This window comes from Sarcophilus harrisii, chromosome 1 (genome assembly GCF_902635505.1).
Source record: "Sarcophilus harrisii chromosome 1, mSarHar1.11, whole genome shotgun sequence".
NCBI classification, from domain to species: Eukaryota; Metazoa; Chordata; class Mammalia; order Dasyuromorphia; family Dasyuridae; genus Sarcophilus; species Sarcophilus harrisii.
Genome location: NC_045426.1, coordinates 444,184,853 through 444,210,578, shown reverse-complemented (window position 1 = coordinate 444,210,578; position 25,726 = coordinate 444,184,853). Strand labels below are relative to the sequence as shown.

Sequence of the window (25,726 nt, the reverse complement as noted above, 5' to 3'; positions counted from 1 at the left end):
CTTTCTGTCACCATCTGACTAATTGTTTAGGTTATTAGTATTTATACAGACATGGAATGAGTGTATTAAAATGGAATTACTTGTCAATTTTGTCATGGATAGTATTTTTTTTTCCTCTCTCCAATTTTGGAAATTGCTTTCATTTGAAGTATCTTGGTACAGTGACTTTGAAGTCAGGAAGAGCTGGGTTTGAGTCCTATCTTTGACATATAGAAGTTGTGTTACACTAATCAAGTAACATCTCTCAGCCCTCCAGAAGACTATTATTCTAAGTTGAAGAGAAGAAATTGATCTTCATTGGTAGAAGTTTTCTTTTTGTGATTTTGAGTTTCACTTTAATAGTAAAATATTTAAAAAACACTAAAGAAAATGACTCTTCCCAAATACAGTCACTGTATCATGAAACATAAAAAGTAAGATTAAGGAGTGATAAAATTGGATTTATTACATGAAGTATAATTGTGCTTAGTACAGTGCCTAATACATAGGCTAGTTGACTGAGTTAAGTGAACAACTCGGTAATAACAAGGTATCAGTCTTTCCTTATATCTCTAATTTTTTTCCTCCTTATTTTTCTTAATGTCACTTTTCATGTGTACTATATCTTAAAGCAGGTATCTAATGGATCTCTTTCTTCACTCTTTTCCTCTTTGGATTCATTCAACATGTTGCTTCCTAGTTAATGTTAGTACACATCTGATACTGGTACAATACTGTTCAAAATTCTCTAGAGATTTTCCATTGCCTATCTAATGAAATAGAGATTTCCTTTATCATTCAAGATTCTATACAATCTAGCTTCAGCTTATTTCTGTTGTAGCTCACACTTCTCCTTTAGCCCATTTTTCATACCCCTTCTTCAGAAATATATGTATGTATATATATGTGTGTGTGTGTATGTGTGTGTATAGAGGACTCATACCCATGAGCTTTTGTAAAGCTTTTAAAAAAATTCTCAGCACCTTTTCTAGAGTAGATGTGTTTTTTGTGTATTGAGTTACTAATTTGTAACATATGACATCATTTTTCCCTAGGAAAAATAGTTTAAGGAAGGGGGGAAGGTGGTATCTCTACTTATTGACTATGCTTTTTTTCTAGTCTGCATACAAATGTATGTTTATGTATCTCTCTTTATGTATGTAAGCATGCATGCAAGTGTATGTGTGCTAGGGATGTTGCAAAAGCAACCAGCCTCTAATTCCTAAATATTCTACAGACTAAAAGTGAGGATATTCGGTAAGTAGTGATGTCCTCCCTCCCCCCTTTTTGGAACCATTGTCACTGTGGAAAAATTGGTGAGATCACATATTCTAAATTAGCAATTTAATATACAAAGAAATTCATCTACTATAGATAGGGTACTGAACAACTAAAAAAATAACTTTACATCAGTCCAGTGCCTGTATCAGCATCCTATCCACCTATCCAGTTCTTTCCCTAGTTTATCCCATGCCTAAAATTTTAGTGTAGAAATAGCAAGAGAAATTTTTTGTGATTCAGATTTGCTCAGAGACATTTATTTGTGAGTTCTGAGGTAAGGTTTGTCTATAAATTCTAAGTGTCCATCTTATTTGATTATATTCAGTCAGTGTTTGTCTTCCTCAGGTCCTATTACCCAAACTTCCCTTAGTTGAGGGCCATGAATTCATTGTTCTGGTCTAAAACAATTGGTCTGCAAAATTGAGACTCATTGTCATTGCTGCAGCTGTGTGTGTGTGTGTGTGTGTGTGTGTGTGTGTGTGTGCATGCCTGTGCATGTAGGTATGCACTCACCAATGCACTTTACATTAATCTTTTAAACAAAGGAATATGATTTTATTATCTAGAATGATAGTGACTCTTTGCCCTTGAACTAGTAACAGATTCATATATCTAATAATGACTTGCCTAATATGAATTAAATCAACCCCATTTTCATACTTTGCTGATACAAGTTCTGTTTTAAAATGCAGATTACACTTCACCTAAGTACTATTGTCTTCGAGAAAAAGGATATTTTTTTCATCGTCGTTTCTATGTACACTGTTCAGCAATTTTTTGATACTTTTTTGTCTCTTCATTCTCACATATTATCCTTCGACATTAACTTGAAGATAGTATTTCAAGAAGTGGCAGAAATTCAGCAGTTTCTTTTTTTTTTTTTCCTTTCTAAGCAATGAGGGAAAAAAAAATCCAACAACATTGTATGATGAGTTAAGCATTTTCTTTAAGGTTTCTTTTTTATCTCAAGTAGAACCTTTACAACTTGAAAGCAGAGCAGAAACTCAGTATTCTTAGTTTTAATAATCCAAGGAGGTTATTTGCATTTTCTCCAGCAGAAGTGAAAAAGATACCTTTCATGATTTGGAAAATGTAGGTTAGTATTTTGAAATTAATTATAATTTTATATATAGTAATAAAAATATAATAGTCTTACTTGGTTAACTGTAGCCTAGCTTATGGGACTTTTAATTTTTCCCCATTATTGAACTAGGAATTTTAGCCCTTACTTTAGAATGTAGGTGTCTTCTTTACTAGAAGTTTGGTAAGATAGGGAATATATGTCAAGAGATTTATTTCCTCTGAACTACCATTAAAATGAATGTGAACTTTTGCATGAAATCCAAACCATTGGGAGTATCTTGGACTTGTGGATTATCTCCAGTTATTTTGGGCAGAATTACAAACTTTGATTTTAAAAATCATGTATATGGATGATTATATTTATTTTCATAAAATTTCTCTCTTAATAATTAGCCTTTTCTAAGTGTGTGATATCTGAGAAATTTTTATAAATTAACTTGAAAATAGAAAATCTTTTATTATGGGCTAAGGAAGACACATATTCATGTAAAATTAGAAACTCTTTGTTACTTAAATTAATTTCTCCATTTCTCCATTTTGTAGTTGAGGCAATTGAGGCCGAGGTTAGGTGACTTGCACAGGATTACATAGCAAGTAAGTGGCTGAGGATTGATTAGAATTTATGTTTTCCTAACTCAAGATCCAGCACTTTATCTACTTGAACTTTGTGAGAATACTTGACCTGTAAAATAAGACACTATATATGTGTATGTAAGTGTGTATAAATGTATATGTATATTATATATATGTACATGTCATCTTTTCTAATTCTAAAATTCATAATTGTAGTTTTAGTATAAATTATCGTTCATATCATATTTCTCCTATATTAATTCAATCATAGTCAATGAACATTTATTAAATGTCTACTGTGTATCTGAAATTTTGCTAAGGGCTGGGGATAAAAATAAAAGACCCTGTTCTCACTAGGGGAGATAACACATAAAAAGAAACTGAAAAATCTGATGTGAGTTGTTGGGAGAATGTTTTATGGCATTATGATATCATAGGGCAGGGGTCCTCAAACTACGGCCCATGGACCAGATATAGCAGCTGAGAACGTTTATCCCCCTCACTCAGGGCTATGAAATTTCTTTATTTAAAGGCCCACAAAACAAAATGTTTGTTTTAACTATGGTCCAGCCCTCCAACAGTCAGAGGGACAGTGAACTAGCCCCCTACTTAAAAAGTTTGAGGACCCCTGTGACATAGGGGAAGGGTAATGATCTAAAATTGTGAGTTTCTGAATTTATTAAATTTTGCATAATGATGCATTTCAGGAAATAATGAAGTCCAGGGAAATATTATTTTGCTGATCACCTGACTTTTTTTCTCCTCTTGACATATTAAACAATTTCAAACATAAATTTTAGGATATTCAGATATATCTATCACGTTTACTCCAAGGTTTTCTTATGGTACTACTAATATAGAAAATCTAAAAACTATAGACTGTTAAGAACTGAAAGAGATCTTAGCCACTATTTAACCCAATCTATGTATTAAATATATTGAAAACTGAAATCCAGAGATATGGATTAAGTTGCCCAGAGTCATTTTAGTAGTGATAGGATTAATAGTAAAATCCATGTTTCCTAAATCCAGTGGAATATGTCTTCCATATACAAAATATCAAATAGCCAGTATAAATTTATTATCTTTATCTTTTAGTTAAGTGTTCACTCTAAACATTATCTTACTTTCCAAAAATATTTTAATAGGTTCCAAGTCATTTCAAAAATTAAATTTTGTGCATTCTTATCATATCACATCTCTATATTTTTAAACTTAACACCAATAAACATGGAAACCAATTTGTGGCTTTAGAGATTCACTTAGCAAACTTTTATTAAGTGAAATAACACCTAACACTTGACAATATGTTCTGTGTGTGTATTTGACTAGATTTTGGGGAAACAAAGATTAAAAAAATGAAAATAGCCCTTATCCTTGAAGTACTAACAATCTACTAAAGAGAAGAAATGTGTACACCAGTAAATAAATCCAAAATCTTTGGGGTACATGGGATGTCAAAGAAAGACTAACACCTCTGGCATGAGGACTTGTGGAGCTCTTTTCAAGACTGCTCATCTATCTTTGATATTTATCATACTAAGCTCTCTTAAGATGTAGCATGTGCTGTGGACTCCACCCCAGTGAAATCATCTTAGCAGACAAGCTAAAACAAGTTGAGGTAAGTGGTGGTCCTTAAATCCAAGTGAGTAAGGGAGAGATATACTCCAAGCATATGAAGACATCTTTCAGCAGAATGAATGAATGGATGAGAACAATTTGTTCCAAGGCTGTGAAGCTGGCTGAAGCAGGTATAATAGAGAGCTTATAGCTTGATCAGGCATCGGAGAAATCAAGGTCATCCAAGGCATTGCTGGATACCGTGACCTGCCCCTGGATTTTGGTGATTCTGGAAGAGAGAATGAAACTGATAACTTTGCACAACTGTGTCTCAATTAAATCCAATTCATGAATAAATCAGCATATCATCAGTATTGTCATTGGTCTTCTTCAAAAAAGAAGGATGACAGTTAGATGATCCAGTGGATAGAGTACCAGCCCTGAAATTAGGAAGGCTTGAGTTCAAATCTGACCTCAGAAATTTAACACTTAGTAGCTGTGTGACTCTGGACAAGTCACTTCACTCCAATTTCTTCGCAAAAACAAAAATAAAACAAAAAGAAAGAATAGACAACAACAATTAAATCTCTATCAAGTAAATGCAAATTAATTTCAATAGGTAGGAGTTAAGCGCAGGGCTGTTTCATTCTGGTGTTCAGGAAAGGCCTCATGTATGACATAATCCCTGACCCAAGATAGGAATTTCAAGAGTTAGAAATGAGAAAGGAGAAAATGCCATATATAGAAGATATCCTATGAGAGAACCCAGAATGATAGATGGAATGTCATATATAGGGAAGAGTAAATAGATCAATTTGGATGGAATGTAGATGAGAATATGAAAAGTAGCGAGGAGGCACACAGCTGTGTAAGCTCCGCATTTTCTCTCAGAATCCATCTCATTACAAGCCTCTGAATTAATGCCTGACTGAAAAAAAAAAAAAAAACACACACACAAATAGTTACCAAGAGAAGACATCCTTGAGATTCGCCAGGAAAGATCTGTTTTTGCTCGATGGTGGGACAGTTTTAGATCGGGCACAGGCTGAGGGCAGCAGCAGTGAGAGCTTGGCAGGCAGCTCACAGCCAAGCAGACTGGAGGGGGTTGGGGGATGATCTCAGCTGCCTCTGAGGGGAGAGCTTTGCTACAGGATTGGATACTTTGCTCTGGCAGCAAGTCAGTAGCCCAGTAGAGAAGCTAAAACACCGGGGGTGAAGAGTACAACCCCAAACAGCTGGAGTTCCTTGGGACCTGGCCATCCCTCCCCCACAGCTTCTCAGCACGCTCTCAGAATCTCTGAGTGCAGGCGCGCAGCACAGTCCTGCTAGTGCCTCGCTGCTGCTCCCGCAGTCTGTAGAGGAAGCTGTAGAGGAACACCACCCAGCACCTCCCCCCAAAAAGCAAATTCCATTTGGGGTTTTTTTTCCTTTTTTTTCTTTGCTAGTTTGTCTCTGATTCTTCTCTGACAAAATAAGCAAAAAGTTAAAAAGGACTTTAACGATTGACAACTTTTATACAGACAGAGAACAGACTAAACCCTGAGGAGACTAAAAACAGATGATCTTCAGGTGAAGCTCTACAGGAGGAGATCATCTGTTCCTCAGCATAGATGAATCTCATAGAAGAAATTAAAAAGGCTCTCACAAGAGAGCTAGAAGGAAAATGGGAAAAGGAGAGGGAGGCTTGGCAAAAGAGTCTGGAGAAGTCATCCCACTCACTTAAAGACAGAGTGGATAAAGAAATAAAATCCTTGAAAAATAGGATTAGTGAACTGGAAACAGAAAATAGCTCATTAAAGAATAAAATGGGCAAAATGGAAAAACATTCCAAAGAACAAATTGGATAATTAGAAAAAGATATTAAAAAAGTGAGTGAAGAAAACACTTCATTGAAAATAAGAATAGAACAATGGAACTGAATGACTCGAGGAGACAAGAAGAATCAGTCAAGCAAGACCAAAAAAACCAAACAATGGAGAAAAATGTGAAATACCTTCTGGGGAAAACAACAGACCTGGAAAACAGGTCTAGGAGAGACAATCTGAGAATCATTGGACTTCCAGAAAAATATGACGAAAAAAAGAGCCTGGACACTATTTTCCAGGAAATTATCAAAGAGAACTGCCCAGAAGTCATAGAAACAGAGGGTAAAATAGACATTGAAAGGATTCACCGATCACCCACTGAAAGGGATCCTAAAATCAAAACACCAAGAAATATAGTGGCCAAATGCAGAACCCTCAAACAAAGGAAAAAATACTCCAAGCAGCTAGAAAAACCCAATTCAAATATAGAGGAGCGACAATAAGGATCACCCAAGGATCATCCACATTAAAAGATCGAAGGGCCTGGAATATGATATTCCGAAAGGCTAAGGAATTCGGTATGCAACCAAAAATAACTTACCCAGCCAGAATGAGCATCTTTTCCAGGGAAGAAGATGGTCATTCAACGAAATAAGTGAATTTCACCTATTTTTGGTGAAAAAACCAGAACTTAACAAGAAGTTTGATCTGCAAATATAGAACTCAAGAAAAACCTAAAAAGGTAAAAAGAAATCTTGGGAACTATATTTCTGCTGTAAAGATGTATAAAAAATACATATATACCTTGTTTTAGAAATTAGAGGTGGAAAGGACATTGTATCAGAAAAAGGGTAAAGTGGGGGTACTATATTTCACAAAGAGGCAAAGGAAACCTATTATATCTGAGAGAAAGAAGGAGGGGGATGAATATTTTACTGCCATAAGAATTGACTTTAAGAGAAAAAAATTTAGACATATTCAATGTATGGTGAAACTTCTCCCATCTCATTGAAAAGTGAGAAGGGAAAAGTGAAAAGGGAAGGAATAAGCTAAGCAGGAAGGAATATGGAAACTGTGAGGAGTAAGATAGGGGGAGGAACTCTAAGGTGGGGAGGAGGGATACTAAAAAGGGAGGGCTGTGAGAAGCAAGTGGTGCTCACAAGTTTAATACTGGGAAGGGGGTAAGAGGGAAAGAAGGGAGAAAAGCATAAATAGGGGTTAACAAGATGGCAAGTAATACAGAATTGGTAATTTTAACCATAAATGTGAACGGGTAAACTCCCCATAAAGAGGAAGTGATTAGCAGAATGGATTAAAAGCCAGAATCTACAATATGTTGTTTACAGGAACACACCTGAAGCTAGAGAACATGCAGAATAAAGGTAAAAGGATGGAGCAAAATCTACTATGCTTCAGGTGAAGTCAAAAAAGCAGGGGTAGCCATCCTGATCTCAGATCAAGCAAAAACAAAAAATTGATCTAATTAAAAGAGATAAGGAAGGGCACTATATCTTGCTAAAGGGTAGCATAAATAATGAAGCAATATCAATATTAAACATATATGCACCAAGTGGTGTAGCATCTAAATTCTTAAAAGAGAAATTAAGAGAGCTGCAAGAAGAAATAGATAGCAAAACTATAATAGTGGGAGATCTCAACCTTGCACTCTCAGAATTAGATAAATCAAATCACAAAATAAATAAGAAAGAAGTCAAAGAGGTAAATAGAATACTAGAAAAGTTAGATGATGATAGACCTCTGGAGAAAACGAAATGGAGACAGAAAGGAGTACACTTTCTTTTCAGCAGTTCATGGAACCTATACAAAAATTGACCATATATTAGGGCATAAAAACCTCAAACTCAAATGCAGTAAGGAAGAAATAGTGAATGCATCCTTTTCAGACCACGATGCAATAAAAATTACACTCAACAAAAAGCCAGGGGAAAGTAGACCAAAAAATAATTGGAAACTAAATAATCTCATACTAAAGAATGATTGGGTGAAACAGCAAATCATAGACATAATTAATAACTTCACCCAAGAAAATGACAATAATGAGACATCATATCAAAATGTGTGGGATGCACCCAAAGCGGTAATAAGGGGAAATTTCATATCTCTGAGGCTTACTTGCATAAAGTAGAGAAAGAGAAGGTCAACAAATTGGGCTTACAACTAAAAATGCTAGAAAAGGAACAAATTAAAAACCTCCAGTCAAACACTAAACTTGAAATTCTAAAAATAAAAGGAGAGATCAATAAATTGAAAGTAAAAAAAAAACTATTGAATTAATTAATAAAACTAGGAGTTGGTTCTATGAAAAAACCAACAAAATAGACAAACCCTTAGTAAATCTGATTAAAAAAAGGAAAGGGGAAAATCAAATTGTTAGTCTTAAAAATGAAAAGGAAGAACTGGCCACTAATGAAGAGCAAATTAGAGCAATAATTAGGAATTACTTTGCCCAACTTTATGGCAATAAATTCGATAACTTAAATGAAATGGAAGAATACCTTCAAAAATATAGCTTGCCCAGATTAACAGAGGAAGAAGTAAATATCCTAAACAGTCCCATCTTAGAAAAAGAAATAGAACAAGCTATTAACCAACTCCCTAAGAAAAATCCCCAGGACCAGATGGATTTACATGTGAATTCTACCAAACATTTAAAGAACAATTAATCCCAATGCTATATAAACTATTTGAAAAAATAGGGACTGAAGGAGTCCTACCAAACTCCTTTTACGACACAGACATGGTACTGATACCTAAACTAGGTAGGCTGAAAACAGAGAAAGAAAATTATAGACCAATCTCTCTAATGAATATCGATGCTAAAATCTTAAATAAAATATTAGCAAAAAAGATTACAGAAAATCATTCACAGGATAATACACTTGATCAAGTAGGATTTATACCAGGAATGCAGGGCTGGTTCAATATTAGGAAAACTATTAGCATAATTGACTATATTAATAAGCAAATTAACAAAAACCATATGATCATCTCAATAGATGCAGAAAAAGCATTTGATAAAATCCAACATCCATTCCTAATAAAAACACTTGAGAGTATAGGAATAAATTGACTTTTTCTTAAAATAGTCAGGAGCATATATTTAAAACCATCAGTAAGCATCATATGCAATGGGGAAAAACTGGAATCTTTCCCAGTAAGATCTGGAGTGAAGCAAGGTTGCCCACTGTCACCATTATTATTCAATATTGTATTAGAAACACTAGCCTCGGCAATAAGAGTCGAGAAAGAGATTAAAGGAATCAGAATAGGCAGTGAGGAAACCAAACTATCACTCTTTGCAGATGATATGATGGTATACTTAGAGAACCCTAGAGATTCTACGAAAAAGCTATTAGAAATAATCCATAACTTTTAGCAAAGTTGCAGGTTATAAAATAAATCCCCATAAATCCTCAGCATTTTTATACATCACCAACAAAATCCAACAACAAGAGATACAAAGAGAAATTCCATTAGAATAACTGTCGACAGCATAAAATATTTGGGAATCTATCTACCAAAGGAAAGTCAGGAATTATATGAGCTAAATTACAAAAAACTTTCCACACAAATAAAGTCAGACTTAAACAACTGGAAAAATATCAAGTGCTCCTGGATAGGTCGAGCGAATATAATAAAGATGACAAAGAAAATATTTTGATGATCTAGAAAAAATAATAACAAAATTCATATGGAATAATAAAAGGTCAAGAATCTCAAAAGAATTAATGAAAAAAAAATCAAATGAAGATGGCCTAGCTGTACCTGATCTAAAACTATATTATAAAGCAGCAGTCACCAAAACCATTTGGTATTGGCTAAGGAATAGATTAGTTGATCAGTGGAACAGGTTAGGTTCACAAGACAGAATAGTCAACTATAGCAATTTAGTGTTTGACAAACCCAAAGATCCTAACTTTTGGGATAAGAATTCATTATTTGACAAAAACTGCTGGGATAACTGGAAATTAGTATGACAGAAAGTAGGTATGGACCCACACTTAACACCGTATACCAAGATAAGATCAAAATGGGTCCATGATTTAGACATAAAGAATGAGATTATAAACAAATTGGAGGAACATAGGATAGTTTATCTCTCAGACTTGTGGAAGAGGAAGAAATTTGTGACTAAAGATGAACTAGAGACCATTATTGATCACAAAATAGAAAATTTTGATTACATCAAATTAAAAAGCTTCTGTACAAACAAAACTAATGTAAACAAGATTAGAAGGGAAGCAACAAACTGGGAAAACATCTTCACAGTTAAAGGTTCTGATAAAGGCCTCATTTCCAAAATATATAGAGAGCTGACTCTAATTTATAAGAAACCAAGCCATTCTCCAATTGATAAATGGTCAAAGGATATGAACAGACAATTTTCAGATGATGAAATTGAAATCATTACCACTCATATGAAAGAGTGTTCCAAATCATTATTAATCAGAGAAATACAAATTAAGACAACTCTGAGATACCACTACACACCTGTCAGATTGGCTAAGATGACAGGAAAAAATAATGATGAGTGTTGAGGGGATGTGGGAAGAATTGGGACACTGATACATTGTTGGTGGAGCTATGAACGAATCCAACCATTCTGGAGAGCAATCTGGAACTATGCCCAAAAAGTTATCAAACTGTGCATACCCTTTGATCCAGCAGTGTTTCTACTGGGCTTATACCCCAAGGAGATACTAAAGAAGGAAAGGGACAGTATGTGCCAAAATGTTTTGTGGCAGCCCTGTTTGTAGTGGCTAGAAGCTGGAAACTGAGTGGATGCCCATCAATTGGAGAATGGTTGGGTAGATTGTGGTATATGAATGTTATGGAATATTATCGTTCTGTAAGAAATGACCAGCAAGATGAATACAGAGAAGCTTGGAGAGAATTACATGAACTGATGCTTAAGTGAAATGAGCAGAACCAAGAGATCATTATATACGTCAACAACGATACTGTATGAAGATGTAATCTGATGGAAGTGGATTTCTTTGACAAAGAGACTTAATTCAGTTTCAATTGATCAATGATGGACAGAAGTAGCTACACCCAAAGAAAGAAACACTGGGAAATGAATGTAAACTGTTTGCATTTTTGTTTTTCTTCCTGGGTTATTTCTACCTTCTGAATCCAATTCTCCCTGTGCAACAAGAAAACTGGATCTGCACACATACATTGTATCTAGGATATACTAGGACATATTCAACATATATAGGACTGCTTGCCATCTAGGGGAGGGGGTAGAGGGTGGGAGGGAAAAATCGGAACAGAAGTGAGTGTAAGGGATAATGTTGTAAAAAAAATTACCCTGGCATGGATTCTGTCAATAAAAAGTTACTGTAATAATAATAAAAAAATAATCCAAAAAAAAAAAAAAAAAAAGAAAAGTAGCGTGAAATCAGTGTGGAAAAGATAGAGATTGTAGAATGGTTTGAATTTAGTGCAGTCTTCAGTTTTGGCATCTTAGAATTTGCCATATCTGGTGTCTAGATATTGTTATTTCATCATGTGCACTTAGCATATAAGCTTGTTTGTCTTGGATCATGCTATTTAATTTTTTTTTGATATATAAAGTATGTCAACATTTTGAGTTTGGACATGCAATTTAATTTGTAAATGGAATTCTAAATGTGGGAACTCACCTTCCAGGTTAATAACATCTCTGCTTCTCATAGTTTTAAACAGGTACCTAGGATGCTGAAAGTTTAGGTGACTTGCTTAGAATCTCATCAATATGCATTAGATATCTGACTTGAATCCAGTGCTTCTTGCCTCCAAGGCTCATTCCTTAAATTCGCTGCCTCTCTTTACAGTGGTTTAATGTTGCCTTTTCCCATCTCTTTCCATATACTCATTGGATCCAAGTCAATCATTTAATCTATGTGACATGTCACTTGGTAGTATATTTTTGAAAATTGTTTCCTCAGGAGCTTCAGTGGAAGCAGCCAACCTGAGATATTGACTCCGTAGAAAAAGCTGACAGCTTAGTCTCTGTATTGATTTCAGACAAATCCAAGTACAGCTCACTACCACAGTCTTGTAAGTGGTCACTGCCAAGGTCATACACATTGTCTTTGTAAGCTGTTTATGACTGGGATAAAGACTTATTTTCTTCTTGTTAGCCTGTGCATATTACTGGTGTCTCAGGTTATGTCAAAAGCTTTGCAAAATGTTTTCTTTTTCCTATATAATCCTGGTATTCTTTTCCCTTCTTTCTACTTTTATATTAAACAGGATGATTTGTGCTTTAGTCTGCTACATTTTGTAGGATGTTCTATCAAAACAAAACCTCAATTTGAAATTATAGAATTCAGAGCTGTACGGGAACCTGGAGATCATCTAGGGTAGTCATCTCATTTTACAGATGATGCAGTTGAGACCCAGTGAAATTGTACTTTAAGAGAAGAAGTCATTACTACAGGCATTACGTTGATGTCAGACATTGTGCTAAGCCCTGGAGGCCCTGGCTATTGGCAGAGTCAAGATTCTCAATTCATTTTCCTTTCTACTATACAACAGTGCCCCTCTCTTTTTTTTAAGAATATAAAATTGTAATGTTCTGGTTGGTTTTCTGGAGGTCTTTGTAGCAGCCTTCTTTTCAGCAGAGTAATCACCAGGAGAATATCAGGGATAAAGTCCATATTCTTTATTATCTCCTTCACAGTCTATTTTCCTTGTCTGGGGCCTGGACCAGCTTTCTTGAGGTTCTCCATGATGTGTCTTGGTTTCTGTGGGGGAGGCAGGAGGACACCACCACGGTCTCTGCCTTGAAGTCTCTCTCAGTCAGAGGGCTTGTTCTCCAGCCTCCAGCCACCATAAAGATGGAAGATAGAATGAATCTGTCTGGCTGAGTTTGTCCCAGCTTATATGCAGTTTACTGACTATAAACTAATCATATAACTAGGCACCTATTATTTGATGTAAGATTAAATAATTCATACTGAACTAGAGAACTATTCATTACCATGCTAAACTAGATAACCATTGTATTATCAATTCCACTGACTTAACACCTTGTAAAAATCCTTGTTTTAAGTAGAGTTCTGGCCCATAGATTAATTAAAAAATTATAATTCCAAAAAGTGAAATAAAATTATTTCAATCAACATCCATGGGGAAAAATTTTGATTTATTAAACAAAACAACAGTAAAATAGGCAAGTTGTAATTCTACCATAATACAAGAAACATTATTTTAAATTTGAAAATTGTCAACTACATAGGGACTAAAGATCTCAGTCAGTAGAGATCTAAGAGGCTGTCTATCTAGTTTGACATACTTCACCTAGAATCTTGTATATATAACATCTCTTTTTTGACTTTACTCTGTGCCTTACTCATACCTAAATTCATTTTTATAGTCACTAAAACTTTCCTGACCATCAGTACTGTCCTGAACATCATCTTTTTCATATCTTAACACTAATGAATCAGTACAACATAGTCTGCCTCTCTGCCTTTGAATCCTTGTTTGAATCCCACTTATTCTTTTCTTTCTGAGCCTTAGATAACCCTCCACTATCTACCTTTGATGATCCTACTCTTAAACTATAGAATTTTGCTGGAGGAAGTCATGTAAATATACTGACTGGAAATACTGTAAATTTGCACTGTCTAATCTTAAGTGGACCATTACTGTTTCATGAGAATGCTTTTACTCTTTCATGATTGCTCCCTATGGCAACCTGATGCGACATTCTCTTCCTTCTTTTAGCTACCTGTATCTATTCCTACCATTTCCTATCACATGGTAATATTCACCAAGAAATTTGACGAATCCTTTTCTTTCCATTTTTTTATCTCAAATACTCTCAATATTTTCACCAGTTTTATTATCTTTTATTCTGAGTGAAAGAGAGGATTATTCTCAACATTGAGGCCAGTATCTCTACTTTTGTACTCTTGTGTCCATCCTTTCCCAACTTTTTGGTGGGAGAAATTTGCCCTCATGTCTATTCCCCCTTTCCTACAATCATTTATATTTGTTTCTTCCCTAAAACCATCATGCTATATATCTTTCTATCCTTTAATTGACAAAATCTTAGAAATAAACTGCCTATAGCTATAATAAGTTAATGTTATTTTCATCACCATAACATAAGACACAGAAACCAAGTTGAATTGGAATTTTCAGGTTTTAAAAAAAATACGTATTCTTGCTGATCATTTTGATGATGCCCATTTATTGATTATATTTGAAGCTGAAAGAAACTGTTAGAGGTCAGTGACTACAACTTTCTCAATCTACACGTAAGAAAATTGAGGCCCAGTGAGCCAAAGTGACTTGCTAAGGACTATGCAAGTAGTAACTATAAAGTGGAAATTCTACACATTATTCATTTCATAGGAAAGACTTGTCTCTTAGCCAAAAGTAGTTTTTTCTCAACTTTAGAGTCAAGAAATTAAATTGATTGAACTCTTCTTCTATAAATGTTCACTATTAATCTTTCCCATTCTTTTTTTAAGGAGTTTTTATGACATCACTCTGTGTTTTCGGTCTCCTTGATATAATAGTTTGGTTGATTTTTTTCCCTCTCATTTCTTTGTCATAATCCCTCTGGGAAAGGAATATATTCGGAAATGAAGATTACATATAATTATATTTATGCGACTTTTAAAAAAATCATGAAATGTTATTCATTTTATGAATACTTAGCACTTCAATCTTGCTTTTTCTTCAGGTTTTCTTATTTCTTCCAATGTCCCTATCATTCACTTCATCTCAAATGTTTAAAAGATTATATTTATCTTTTCCATTTCTTACCACTTCACACATTCAGTCACTTAAAGTACAATTAAAAAATCCTACCTTTCAATATACCTAGCATCCTTTTTCCTCTATCTTCAGAGCCATCATCCAAGTGAAGGTCCATATTGCTACCTATTGAGGTATTGAGGTATAATTTATTGAGATTATTGCAACATCCATTCTAATTAGTCTTTACTTCTATTCATACCTTCATCCTTGTAATCCATCTTTACACTATTGCTATATTGTTTTTCTTATACATAAATTCATTCACATCAGTCATCTACTCAAAAACTTCAATAACTTATTTTATTCACCAAACCAATTTCAAATGACTGATATCCAAAAATTTCTACTCTTCCTTTTCAGCATAATTCCTCTTTACATACTGTATGCTTCTAGGGGAAAATAATAACAAACCATGACTTCTTTCCTCTTTACTATGAAAATGCTATATTTTCCCTTCCCTGGATCTTGGTTCACACTGTTCCTAATGCCTGGCATATTAGAATTATTTAAATTTTTATATAGATACTGAAGTATACCTAGCTATACTCTTCACTTCTTTGGTGTAGATATGGATCTTATATTGTTAATGTTATTCCTGAAATTGTTCATCTATGAGTCTATTTATTACACAGGAGGTCTTTTCATTAGTTTAATATCTTTGAGTTTCCAGTGTAACTCCTGGTTTGTCTTTCTGCTGTTTCTCATTCTTATTCCATGACTAGGCCAACTACTTTTTTTGATTACATGTTATTAATAATGTATTTAGTATTAATAATCATAGGTAGCTTTTTAGATCTTTGTAAAATTTACAACACTTTATATTCACAACTACCTTGTTTTAAACCTAAGTTTTCTTGAATTCAAGTCTAGTACTTCATCCACTATACTATTCTTATTAAGGATATATTTTGTTTTTGAATTTGTCCTCAAGCTGTATTTATTTATGAAACTTTTCTTTTTCATTAGCTTGAAAGCAAATTTAGGGGATTTCATCCTTCCCTGTAAAATAATTTCTTTCTTTTAGAGAATAACAAAGCTTTTGCCTAAAGCTCCATCAACTATATATAGCAGAAGATAAGCTAGAATGACAAACTAGTGCCAATTACTTCTTTATTTTTCATTTATCCTTGAATTGCTGTACTTTTCTCCATCACTAATATTTTCTTCCCTCCCCCCATAATCCTAACTAAATTATTTTTATTTGAAAGTACATGCAGATTTATTTTTCTTTGGGTTACAAGTAGCTATTTCTTCTTTAGGGTATCTACCTCCTTCTTCAAGGAAAAAAAAAATTCTTTTTTCTCCTCAAAGTTCCTCCTGCCCTTCTTGCTCTGTTCTACTCTACAATATCTCTCTCTCTCTCTCTCTTTCTCTCTCTCTCTCTCTCTCTCTCTCTCTCTCTCTCTCTCTCTCCTGTCCTCCTTTCTTTTTCTTATAAAAACAAAACATAACAATTTTTTTTTCTGAAACTGAAGTGGAATTCATGAAGAGGTATGATTTTCGCTTATTGAACTTCTTAAGTCAGAAATGATACATGACTAGTTATAGCATATGGTATAGCAGGGTTTATTATTATTATTATTATAGGTTGGATTAAATGGCTAAGGTTTCTTTGGATTCTAGAATTCTGGGATTCTGTTCAGAAGTGTTGTTTGACATATAAAAAATCTGTCTTTAATTGTATCAATTCTGAATACTGGCGAAAAGTCAAAAGCTGTGACTGGAAGAACATTTTGTCATTAATAAAATGATACCATGTCTTATTACATAACCATGCTTAAAAATCAAGTTCTAACCATTGACTGAGCATGGAATGCTAATCATAATGGAGAAATTGAAAGAGGTGTAAATCACAGGAAACGGTACATCTAACAAATAATCTATTGGGAAAAATAACAATTTATCTAACAGTACAGCTTAAGTGAAGTACAGTATTATTAATTCAGGACAGGAAATCTTTATTTCATTTTAATAAACATCATCAAGTTCTTCCTGTTTTTCTCAGAATTGCTCCCTGATCCTCCCTAGATGTCTTGATCTTTTATTGTCTCATTTATTTTCTCTGGATTCCTAGATGTATCTGTATTCATGACTGTTCTTTTATTTTTTGCTAACATACATTCATAGGATTTTTATGGTTTGTTTTTGGGAAAGAAGGATTTCTTTATTTGTGAATATTCTAGTTCATTCAATTTCAAATAAGATTTTAAATTAAACAGCATTTAATATTTTCAGATTTTTTGTAATATATAACTGGGGCAAGTCAACATTTACTGTGCTATGTAATTAAAGTATAGTTATATGTGATAAATATAATAATCATCTAAATTTACAGACCTTCAACAATTAAAAACAAAACTTAGATTTTTTTAGTCATATATACTCTTTATCATATTTAAGACTTTGGAACAGTATATTAATTGTTAGAGGTTACTCAAATACCTTTTACTTCATTGTAAAAATAGCATTATTTTTTGATTGACAGAACACACACATGCACACAAAATGTATCTCTATTCCCTGTTTTCCCTGTAATATTTTCTGTAAAAAATTTTTAATTGAATCATTTGTATTGACATCCATGCTAATTATATACAGAATAAGAATATTTGGGGTAGAGATTCATTGTTGTTTGTGGGCAAATGTTATGATGCTCCTAGGTGATGGAAAGCAATGCTATTCAACTTCTATTTTTTATTTCATCTTTTCCTTCAAGAAAGATATTTCAACTGAAAAATTTGGAACAATTCTAGTTATGAGAGGATTGAAGTCTGTATTGGTTATGGATGACCAAAGTTAAAACACATTTTCTCCTTCCAATGTTAATTCTTTGATTCATCCAACCTGATATTGTGCATGATATAGATAAGGAGACAATTATACAATTCTTTCATACTCCTTTTCCATTTAAAAAAAAATCAGTTCTTTTATGGTCAGCTCTAACTGTTTCTTCTTAGCCCACATAAAAATTATCCAGGAGACAAGTAATATTATTTTATACTTCTATCTTTTTGAGGCCTTGAAACATTTTGTTGTAATCCACACAGTCAAAGTCTTGGTTTAGTTGATCAAACAGAAGCAATTTTTTTTTTTTGGAATTTCCTTACTTTCTCCATAATCTAAAAAATGTTGGCAATTTGGTTTCTAGTTGTTTTGCTTCTTCAGATACCAGTCTGCCCATTTGGTAGTTCTCAGTTCATATCCTGCTAAAACCTAGCTTACAAAATCTTAAGCATGACCTTGTTTGTATTTAAAATGAGCAGAATTATTTGGTAATTTGATTGTCTTTTGTCATTGCCTTTCTTCATGTTTGGGATGAAAACTGTATTGTTTGTTTGTTTGTTTTCTCACTTCCTTCATTTCAAGTCTAAATTTTGCACTAATACATTCTTGATTTAAGCCATCGTTAGTTTCAGGTATTGTTTTAACTGAATGTATGGAGCTTCTCCAACTTTGGAAGCAAAGTATACATACAATCAATCTTTTTTTTTTCCTTGTTGATCGTCTGGTCACTTCTGGGATTGTTGAAAAAGAATATTTGCTATGACCTGCAAGTTTTCTTGACAAAGCTCTACTAGTCCCTTCCTATTAGTCATTTTGGAGATAGGGGATTTTTGTTATGAAATGATTAATGCTTCAAAAAAATGTAATGATTGAAAAAGAAGTGGGAAAGATAGAAAGCTATCAGCTATTTTAAATGAATTAACTTCTTTAGTTCAAGATCTATTAGCTATGAAGATAATCAAAATATCTATAGATATGATTTTCATGCAGAATGAGAGGTGTAAAAAATTGGATATATCCAATTTTTTTGCTAGTTTTTAAAATGAGGATAAAAGCAGAACCCACCAATTTTAACTCATGAGGTTGACGTCAATTTCTGAAAAAAAATTATAAAGAAAATCATTTAATTGTTTTTCCTAAAAGCTTGAAAAGATAGCTTTGTTTATTAGCAACCATCATCGGATCATTAGGATGAAATCATAGTAATGAAAATTCATTTCTCTTTTATGATATATCAGGAGAATGCATGTATAATATATGCATGAATTAAAGGAAAGGCTCTCATGATATCCTTGTCAACAAGATTTGAATCTAGATCTTAGTGACATCAAGCCCACCACTATGACATATTTTCTGAAATTGCATAAATCAATATCTATATTGTCTATTCTGTTTATGTATCTATTTATCACCATAGGCAGTTTTCAAGGTGTCCTGGATCTTTTTCTCAGTCTGTAATACTTCACTTAGTGATCTCATCAGTTCCTATGGATGCGATTATCATTCTATGGCTGATAATTCCCAAATCTACTTCTGCCCCAAACTCTCTGCTGACCTTTATTCTCACATCTCTGATTTCCTTTCAGATATCTCTAATTAGATATCCAGTAGACATCTTAAATTTAATATGTCCAAAATACACTAAGGTACATGTTGATCACGATACTCCCCTACTCAATAAATTCCACTGGCTCCCATTTGCCTCAGAATCAAATAATAGAATGCTCTGTTTGATACTCAAAGCCCTTCATAACCTTCATAACCCTTTCCTACCTTTTTAGTCTTCTTAAACATTACTCCCAATAAACACTCGTCAATCCAGTGAAACTGGCCTACTTGTTATTCCATGAAGAAGACAATTAAGTCTCTCAGATCCTGGCATTCTTTCCGTCCGTCCTGCATGTTTAGGAAGAATACTTCCCCTCCTTTTGCTTCCACAACTTCCTGAGTTCATTTAATTCCCAAGTAAAAGCTCATCTTCTACAAGAAGCTTCCCACAATCCATCTTAATTCCAGTACCATCTTTCTTTTAATATTTCCTATTTATCCTGCATATATCTAGCGTTGTATATATTTATATGCATGTTGTCTTACCTATCAAAAGGCAAACTCCTTGAGGAAAGGCAGTGTTTTTATTTATTTATTTTGTACGTTTTGTCCTTGGCACAAAGCCTGAAACAAAGTAAGTCTTTAACAAATCTTTATTGACACTTAGATGTATATATATATACACACATGTGTATATATAATACACATACATGTACATGTACATGCTTGTATGTATGCATATATATTTTTAAGAAAGGACATGGGTAAGACAAATACAGATTTGTTCATCAAATCTTAGAATGTTACAATTAGTGAACAGTTCATGAACTCTTGATAGATAGATATATGTGCATCTATCTAATACAAATAAAAGGAGTTATAATTTTGCATGCCAAGAAATAAAATTAAAGAATATTTGACCTGGGTGATGGTAATCTGTCAATTGATAAATATTTATTAAGCAGAAACTGTGTGCCATACAGTGTGTGGGCTCCTGGGGATAACAAGACAGTAAAATGAAATAACCCTTGCCCTCAAGGAGCTCACATTTTATCAAGGGAGATAGCATGTACAGAAATGAGTATTTGTCAAATAAGTGGAAGTTAATTTTGGATGGAAGGACTATCAATTTAGGGAGGAGAATTAGGGCTTGTCTCATCTAGAAGGCATTTAGATGGTGTAGTATTTCAAGTACTGAGCCTAGGGGCAACTAGGATAATACCTTGGATAGAGCACTAACTCAGAAATCTTGAGGACCTGAGCACTTAACACTTCCTAGCTGTAGGACTCTGGGCAAGTCACTTAACCTCAATTGCCTCCAGAGGAAAAACAAACAAAAACAAACAAACAACAACAACAACAAACTCCATCAAAAACCAACCAGACAATAACTACAAAAAAATAGTGTTGTGTTGAGCCTGAAATTAGGTAGACAGACATGATGTAAAATTAATCCCTAGCCATTACTTATGTGACCCTGAACTATTCACTTAACCCTTTTCTGTTTCTTTCCTAATCTGTGACGTGAGGATAAAAATAATAATTTCTCCATAGTTGTGGGGTATTTATAGATAGCTTTGTAAACTTTTAATGTGCTATAAAAAGTATTATTTATTGCTATCATTATCACTATCACTATTATTATTCTTGAAAGTGCCATTTGAATTGAGCTTTGAAGGATGTGAGGGATTCTAGGATGCAAGAGTTAATGTATTTTGAGCCCATGACAGTGGATAAAACAACACCATGTATGAGGAATAGCAAGAAATCCAGTTCAAATGGTGCTTAAAGAATGCAAAGTAGGATCATGTATATTAAATCTGGAAATAAATGTTGGAGTTTATTCAGAAGTGACATGGTCATCCACCCATATTTAAGAAACATAATATTACCAACTATATGCAGAATGAATTAGGCTATTATTGTTTTAGTCTAGGAGGAATCATTCCCTCACTCCACCTTTTTTTTTTTTTTCTTGGTCATTTTATTCCTGCATAAATTGAATTTAATTGAAGCAGACTAAGAAAGTTGTCAGCCTCTCTTTTTCTTCCAGAGTCATCACTGTCCTGTGGCAAGACAGAATCATGGAGACTGATGATGACTCAAGCATTCTACAATACCCTCTTTACTTATCTTCCTGGCTGTTAAAGAGAATTGTTTTCATCCACCCATTCCACTAGGGAAGTCTTCACACATTTGTAATAGATACCCCTCTAATTCACCCTGGGTTTTGAATGGTATATTGGAGTATGGCCACTGTGCATGGTACAGCTCACTTTTGTGGCAGCCATAGGGGCATGAAAAGGCAAATTACATACAGATATATATTTTTCCTTTTGTTTTTTGATTGGATTTCATCAGTATATAGAGAACTCCCTCTGCAATGTTGATTATGATTTGCTTTGTAATCTCAATTAATCTGAAACAAACAACAAGAAATCCAATCCATTTTAAAAGCACTTATATGCTGATGGTTTTCTAAATAGTGGAGATACAAAGAAAAAGAAAAAACAGTCCTTTCCCTTAGAAAACTTAAATTTAATAAGAAGACAAATGTGCATATCAATAGGTACATATGAGAGACAGTCAAGTAAATAGAATGTTGGACCTGAAATCAAGAAGACTCATCTTCTTGAATTCAAATATGACCTTCAATACTTACTAATTGTATGACTCAGTTCCTCATCTGTAAAATGAGGTAAAGAAGGAAATAGCAAACACTTTAGTAGCTATGCCAAGAAAATCTCAAATGGTGTCAAATGGTCTTACTGAATTAACAGCAAAATGAGATCCATAGGAGTAAATAAATTGGTTAGAGGAATATTTCTAACTAGAGTGGTACAGAGTAGGGTAGTGGCGCTGGTAGTACTGATGGTGTAGTGGCTGAGTTTGGCCTCTTGTGAAAATTGTAATTTGAACTGAGTCTTCAGCCCAGGTTATATTGCAGAGTGTTCCTTGTATGTAAATGAAAGATGAAATAATTTTCACGAGGAACAGCCAGTGAGCCAGTATTACTGAATAATAGAGTGCAAAGAGGGCAATACTATGAAATAATTATAATTATAAAATGGAATGAAATTTAAATATTGGAGGATCTTATCTTTGATTCCAGAAGTAATGTATCCCTGGGAGTTGTGGAGTAGGGGGAATGACATGGTTAATATCTGGACTTCAGAAGAATCTCTTTGTAGGTGTGTGGAAGATTAGATTAAAGTTGTGAAGAGATTTGAGATACCAATTAGAATGCCTTTGCAATAGATTATGTGAGAGATGAAGAGCACCTTGTGGATATTTTAGCAATACCCTAACACAATTAAATAAATGAAAAACAGTTTAGAAACTTTAGGAGAAAGGATACGTTTGGAGGATTGAGGGAAAAGGTAAATTGACGTTTTTCCCCATCTAAAGTCTGAGAGAGCAAAAAGACATTTATAGAGAGATGGCTAGCAGATAGAATGAATCTGTAGATTTGACTTGAGTTTAGAGCTATATGTACAAGCAAACAGGGGACAGAGAAATGTGATATCTTAATTTCTTACAAGTAATATTGAGGTTGTGATAAATTTCTAAGTACTTTTTCAAAATACTTTATGCTTTTATTAAACCCTTGTTCTGAATAATTAATTCTGTCTTATCTAAGGGAGATTTTTTTGAACAAAACTCTTGTGGATAGGTATGGATGGGTATTGATGGTTTAATTCTGTTAAATTTAGCACCTTGCCTTAGCTTTCATATTCCCTCTAGCTCTGTAAAAACAATACAGAAAGGAAAAAGGCTAGAACCAAACAAAACTATAAAACTTGAAATAATTTTCTTCTAAAAGAAATGTCTTGTGTATACTAAAAATGAAAAATTTATGTTTCCCTAAAAAATAAGAAAAAAAAAATTTAAAAGTGTATCTATAGTCAGTCTCTATCTTCAAATTCTCAGTGTCCCAATCTCAGGTTCATTTCATCCTGCTCCCAGAATAAATTCAAATTTGCAATCTACTAGAGAGAAGAATGTTTTACCTTTAAATTTTCATTCCAGGTTATACTGCAAGCTTCTGTAACTGGAAAGCAGAAAAGATATTCACTGTGGCATGTACAAGCTTGAGAATTCTTGTCCCTTGTAGTTTACTTAGTATAAAATCTTTAAGGAAGAATGTGATGAGTCTGTCAAACCATTAGTTAAATTTTAAATATTTTCTAGATATAGTAACTTTGAATAATTAACTCTGCTTAACACTCAATGATATGTCGACTGACCCATATCAGGCTGTTTATAATCCCTGACACAATTCATTTAACTTTAATGAATCAAAAAATAAATTGATGAAAAAAGAACTAATAAACCCAGTAACAATAAACATTTAAGATCCTTTGAACAAACTGTATATTTTAGCCCTGCTCCCCATTCATTATAATGAATTTGAATTTTTCTACTAAGGTAAACATTTTCATTCATAAAACCTAGACATTTCTATTAAGTTGACAAAGAAAATTTAAACAACAAGTTAAATTTAGTTGATTCATATAGATAAATACATTTACTTAGCTTTGTAATATAGATACCAGTCAGAGCCCTGCCTACAAGCCAGATAATTGTTTCTGCAGAAGTCTAAAGGCCACTTTATATAAGCCCAATTTTGGGCTTTATTATGTCCAACTTAACTTTTAAAATGTAAAGATTTTGTTTACAAATTAACTTGAGTAGAATATTATCAGTAGATTTCCAAAGTGAAATTCTTATTACTAAATGTTGACTTTAATAAGCAGAAAATTTTATCTTGAGTTGTAAATAGTTGTTTTTATCTTGCTCTTGAACTCTTCCCTCATTTCGCTCTTCTGCATAACTCTGCTAGTGATTCTCTGATTAATTTTTGAATGTGCATGACAGAGAAATAAGTTACCTTATCTGAGGAAATAATTAACAAACCACTGCATTCTCATGTCCTTTAATTCCTTCAGAAACCTACATTTCCTGGTTGTAACCATGTTTTCCTTTATTCAAATCCTCATCAATTTTATAACTGAAAATAAATCCATGAAGTTTAATTGTAATTACTACAAATTGATCACAGTCTGAATTTGAGAGTACTTTTTATGTTAGCCCCTTCCCTACCTCTTTTTCCCTTTCCACAATATAAGCAAGAATTGCTATATGGAGATGGTGTTTATCCATAGAACTCTTATTCAAGATTTTTCTGAAGCCAAACAGAGGCAAGAATTCTTTCTGGGCTAAGTGACAGCTACTAATTTTGTGCTTTCATGGAAAAGTAAATAGGTTCAAATAGTAAATACAGTGAAGGAATATAGGAACACTATTTTGGCAGTCAGGAATATACTTCTCTGGACCAAGAAAAAAGAGTAACATTGCTTTACAGCTTTCAGCACTAAATGCTTTTCTAATCTGATAGACTAAATAGAAGTGGCTTTATTATTTATAAACAATTTTTAATCTTAATGCTATGAAACATCTGTTGGGAAAATGGAAAGAAATTTATTAGTGTATTATTAATGTAGTTACTTAGGATTTTTGTTTTTAATTTTTAAAATTTTGACCAACATCTTTTTTTATGTTTATATATTCTTCTTATATACCCTGATCACTAGGACTAGTAAATCCTACTTCTTTCTTCCTCCTTTCTATACTGAGGTACTCCTCTTTAACTCTTCTTTTTCCTTTCAATTTATTCAATTTTATTTTTAATTTACATAATTAACAATGAAGGTACCCTTAGAAGTTTATTCTTTCATCTTTAATTTTATTAGCCATTAATGGCATTAAGGTTCTAAAGGAACTTGTTTATTGTCCCCCTTTAGAAAATTATTACAATAGAAACAGAGAACTTATAATTATTTGTATATTATGTCTTATGTTTTCCTCTATCTTTCAATATTTTGAGTTTGTTTTAATATTTTGATGTCTCATGAAATCATTGATTTCTGTTTGTTTTGTTCTAATTTTTAGAGATGGCATTTATTAAGTTTTACCATTTTAAAGTTAGTTATTCTCCTTCCAATTATTTTCTTTAGAGTTTTTATGTAATTTTAAAAAAATCACTTGCTTCATTTCTTTTAGGAATCACATATTCCTTTTGAAATTTTTTTTTGTCTTTGAATACCTGATTCTAGTTATTATGGAGGTGTTTGTAATACATGTTTATATCAAGTATATATATATATATAAAATCCTTTTCCATCAATTGCCACCCTCCATAAAACAAAGAATTAGTGTAGTGACACTAGCCTTTATATTTTGGAACTAGGCATTCTATCTTCTGAGTCTGGGAATTTTTACCTGATATCCTGCAAGGTGGGTCTCTTCCTTCCCATCTACACTTTCTA

The 25,726-nt window shown here is 33.3% G+C and overlaps 1 long non-coding RNA gene across 1 annotated transcript; it reads right to left on the bottom strand.

Annotated features, from left to right (window-relative positions):
- Positions 1-3,586: 3,586 nt before the first annotated feature.
- On the bottom strand, positions 3,587-23,810 carry LOC116420564. Its single transcript, XR_004230920.1, has 3 exons — positions 23,408-23,810; positions 15,117-15,188; positions 3,587-4,765 (listed from the first exon to the last, which is right to left on the bottom strand). It is a non-coding gene; the product is annotated as an uncharacterized LOC116420564 (long non-coding RNA).
- Positions 23,811-25,726: the final 1,916 nt, after the last annotated feature.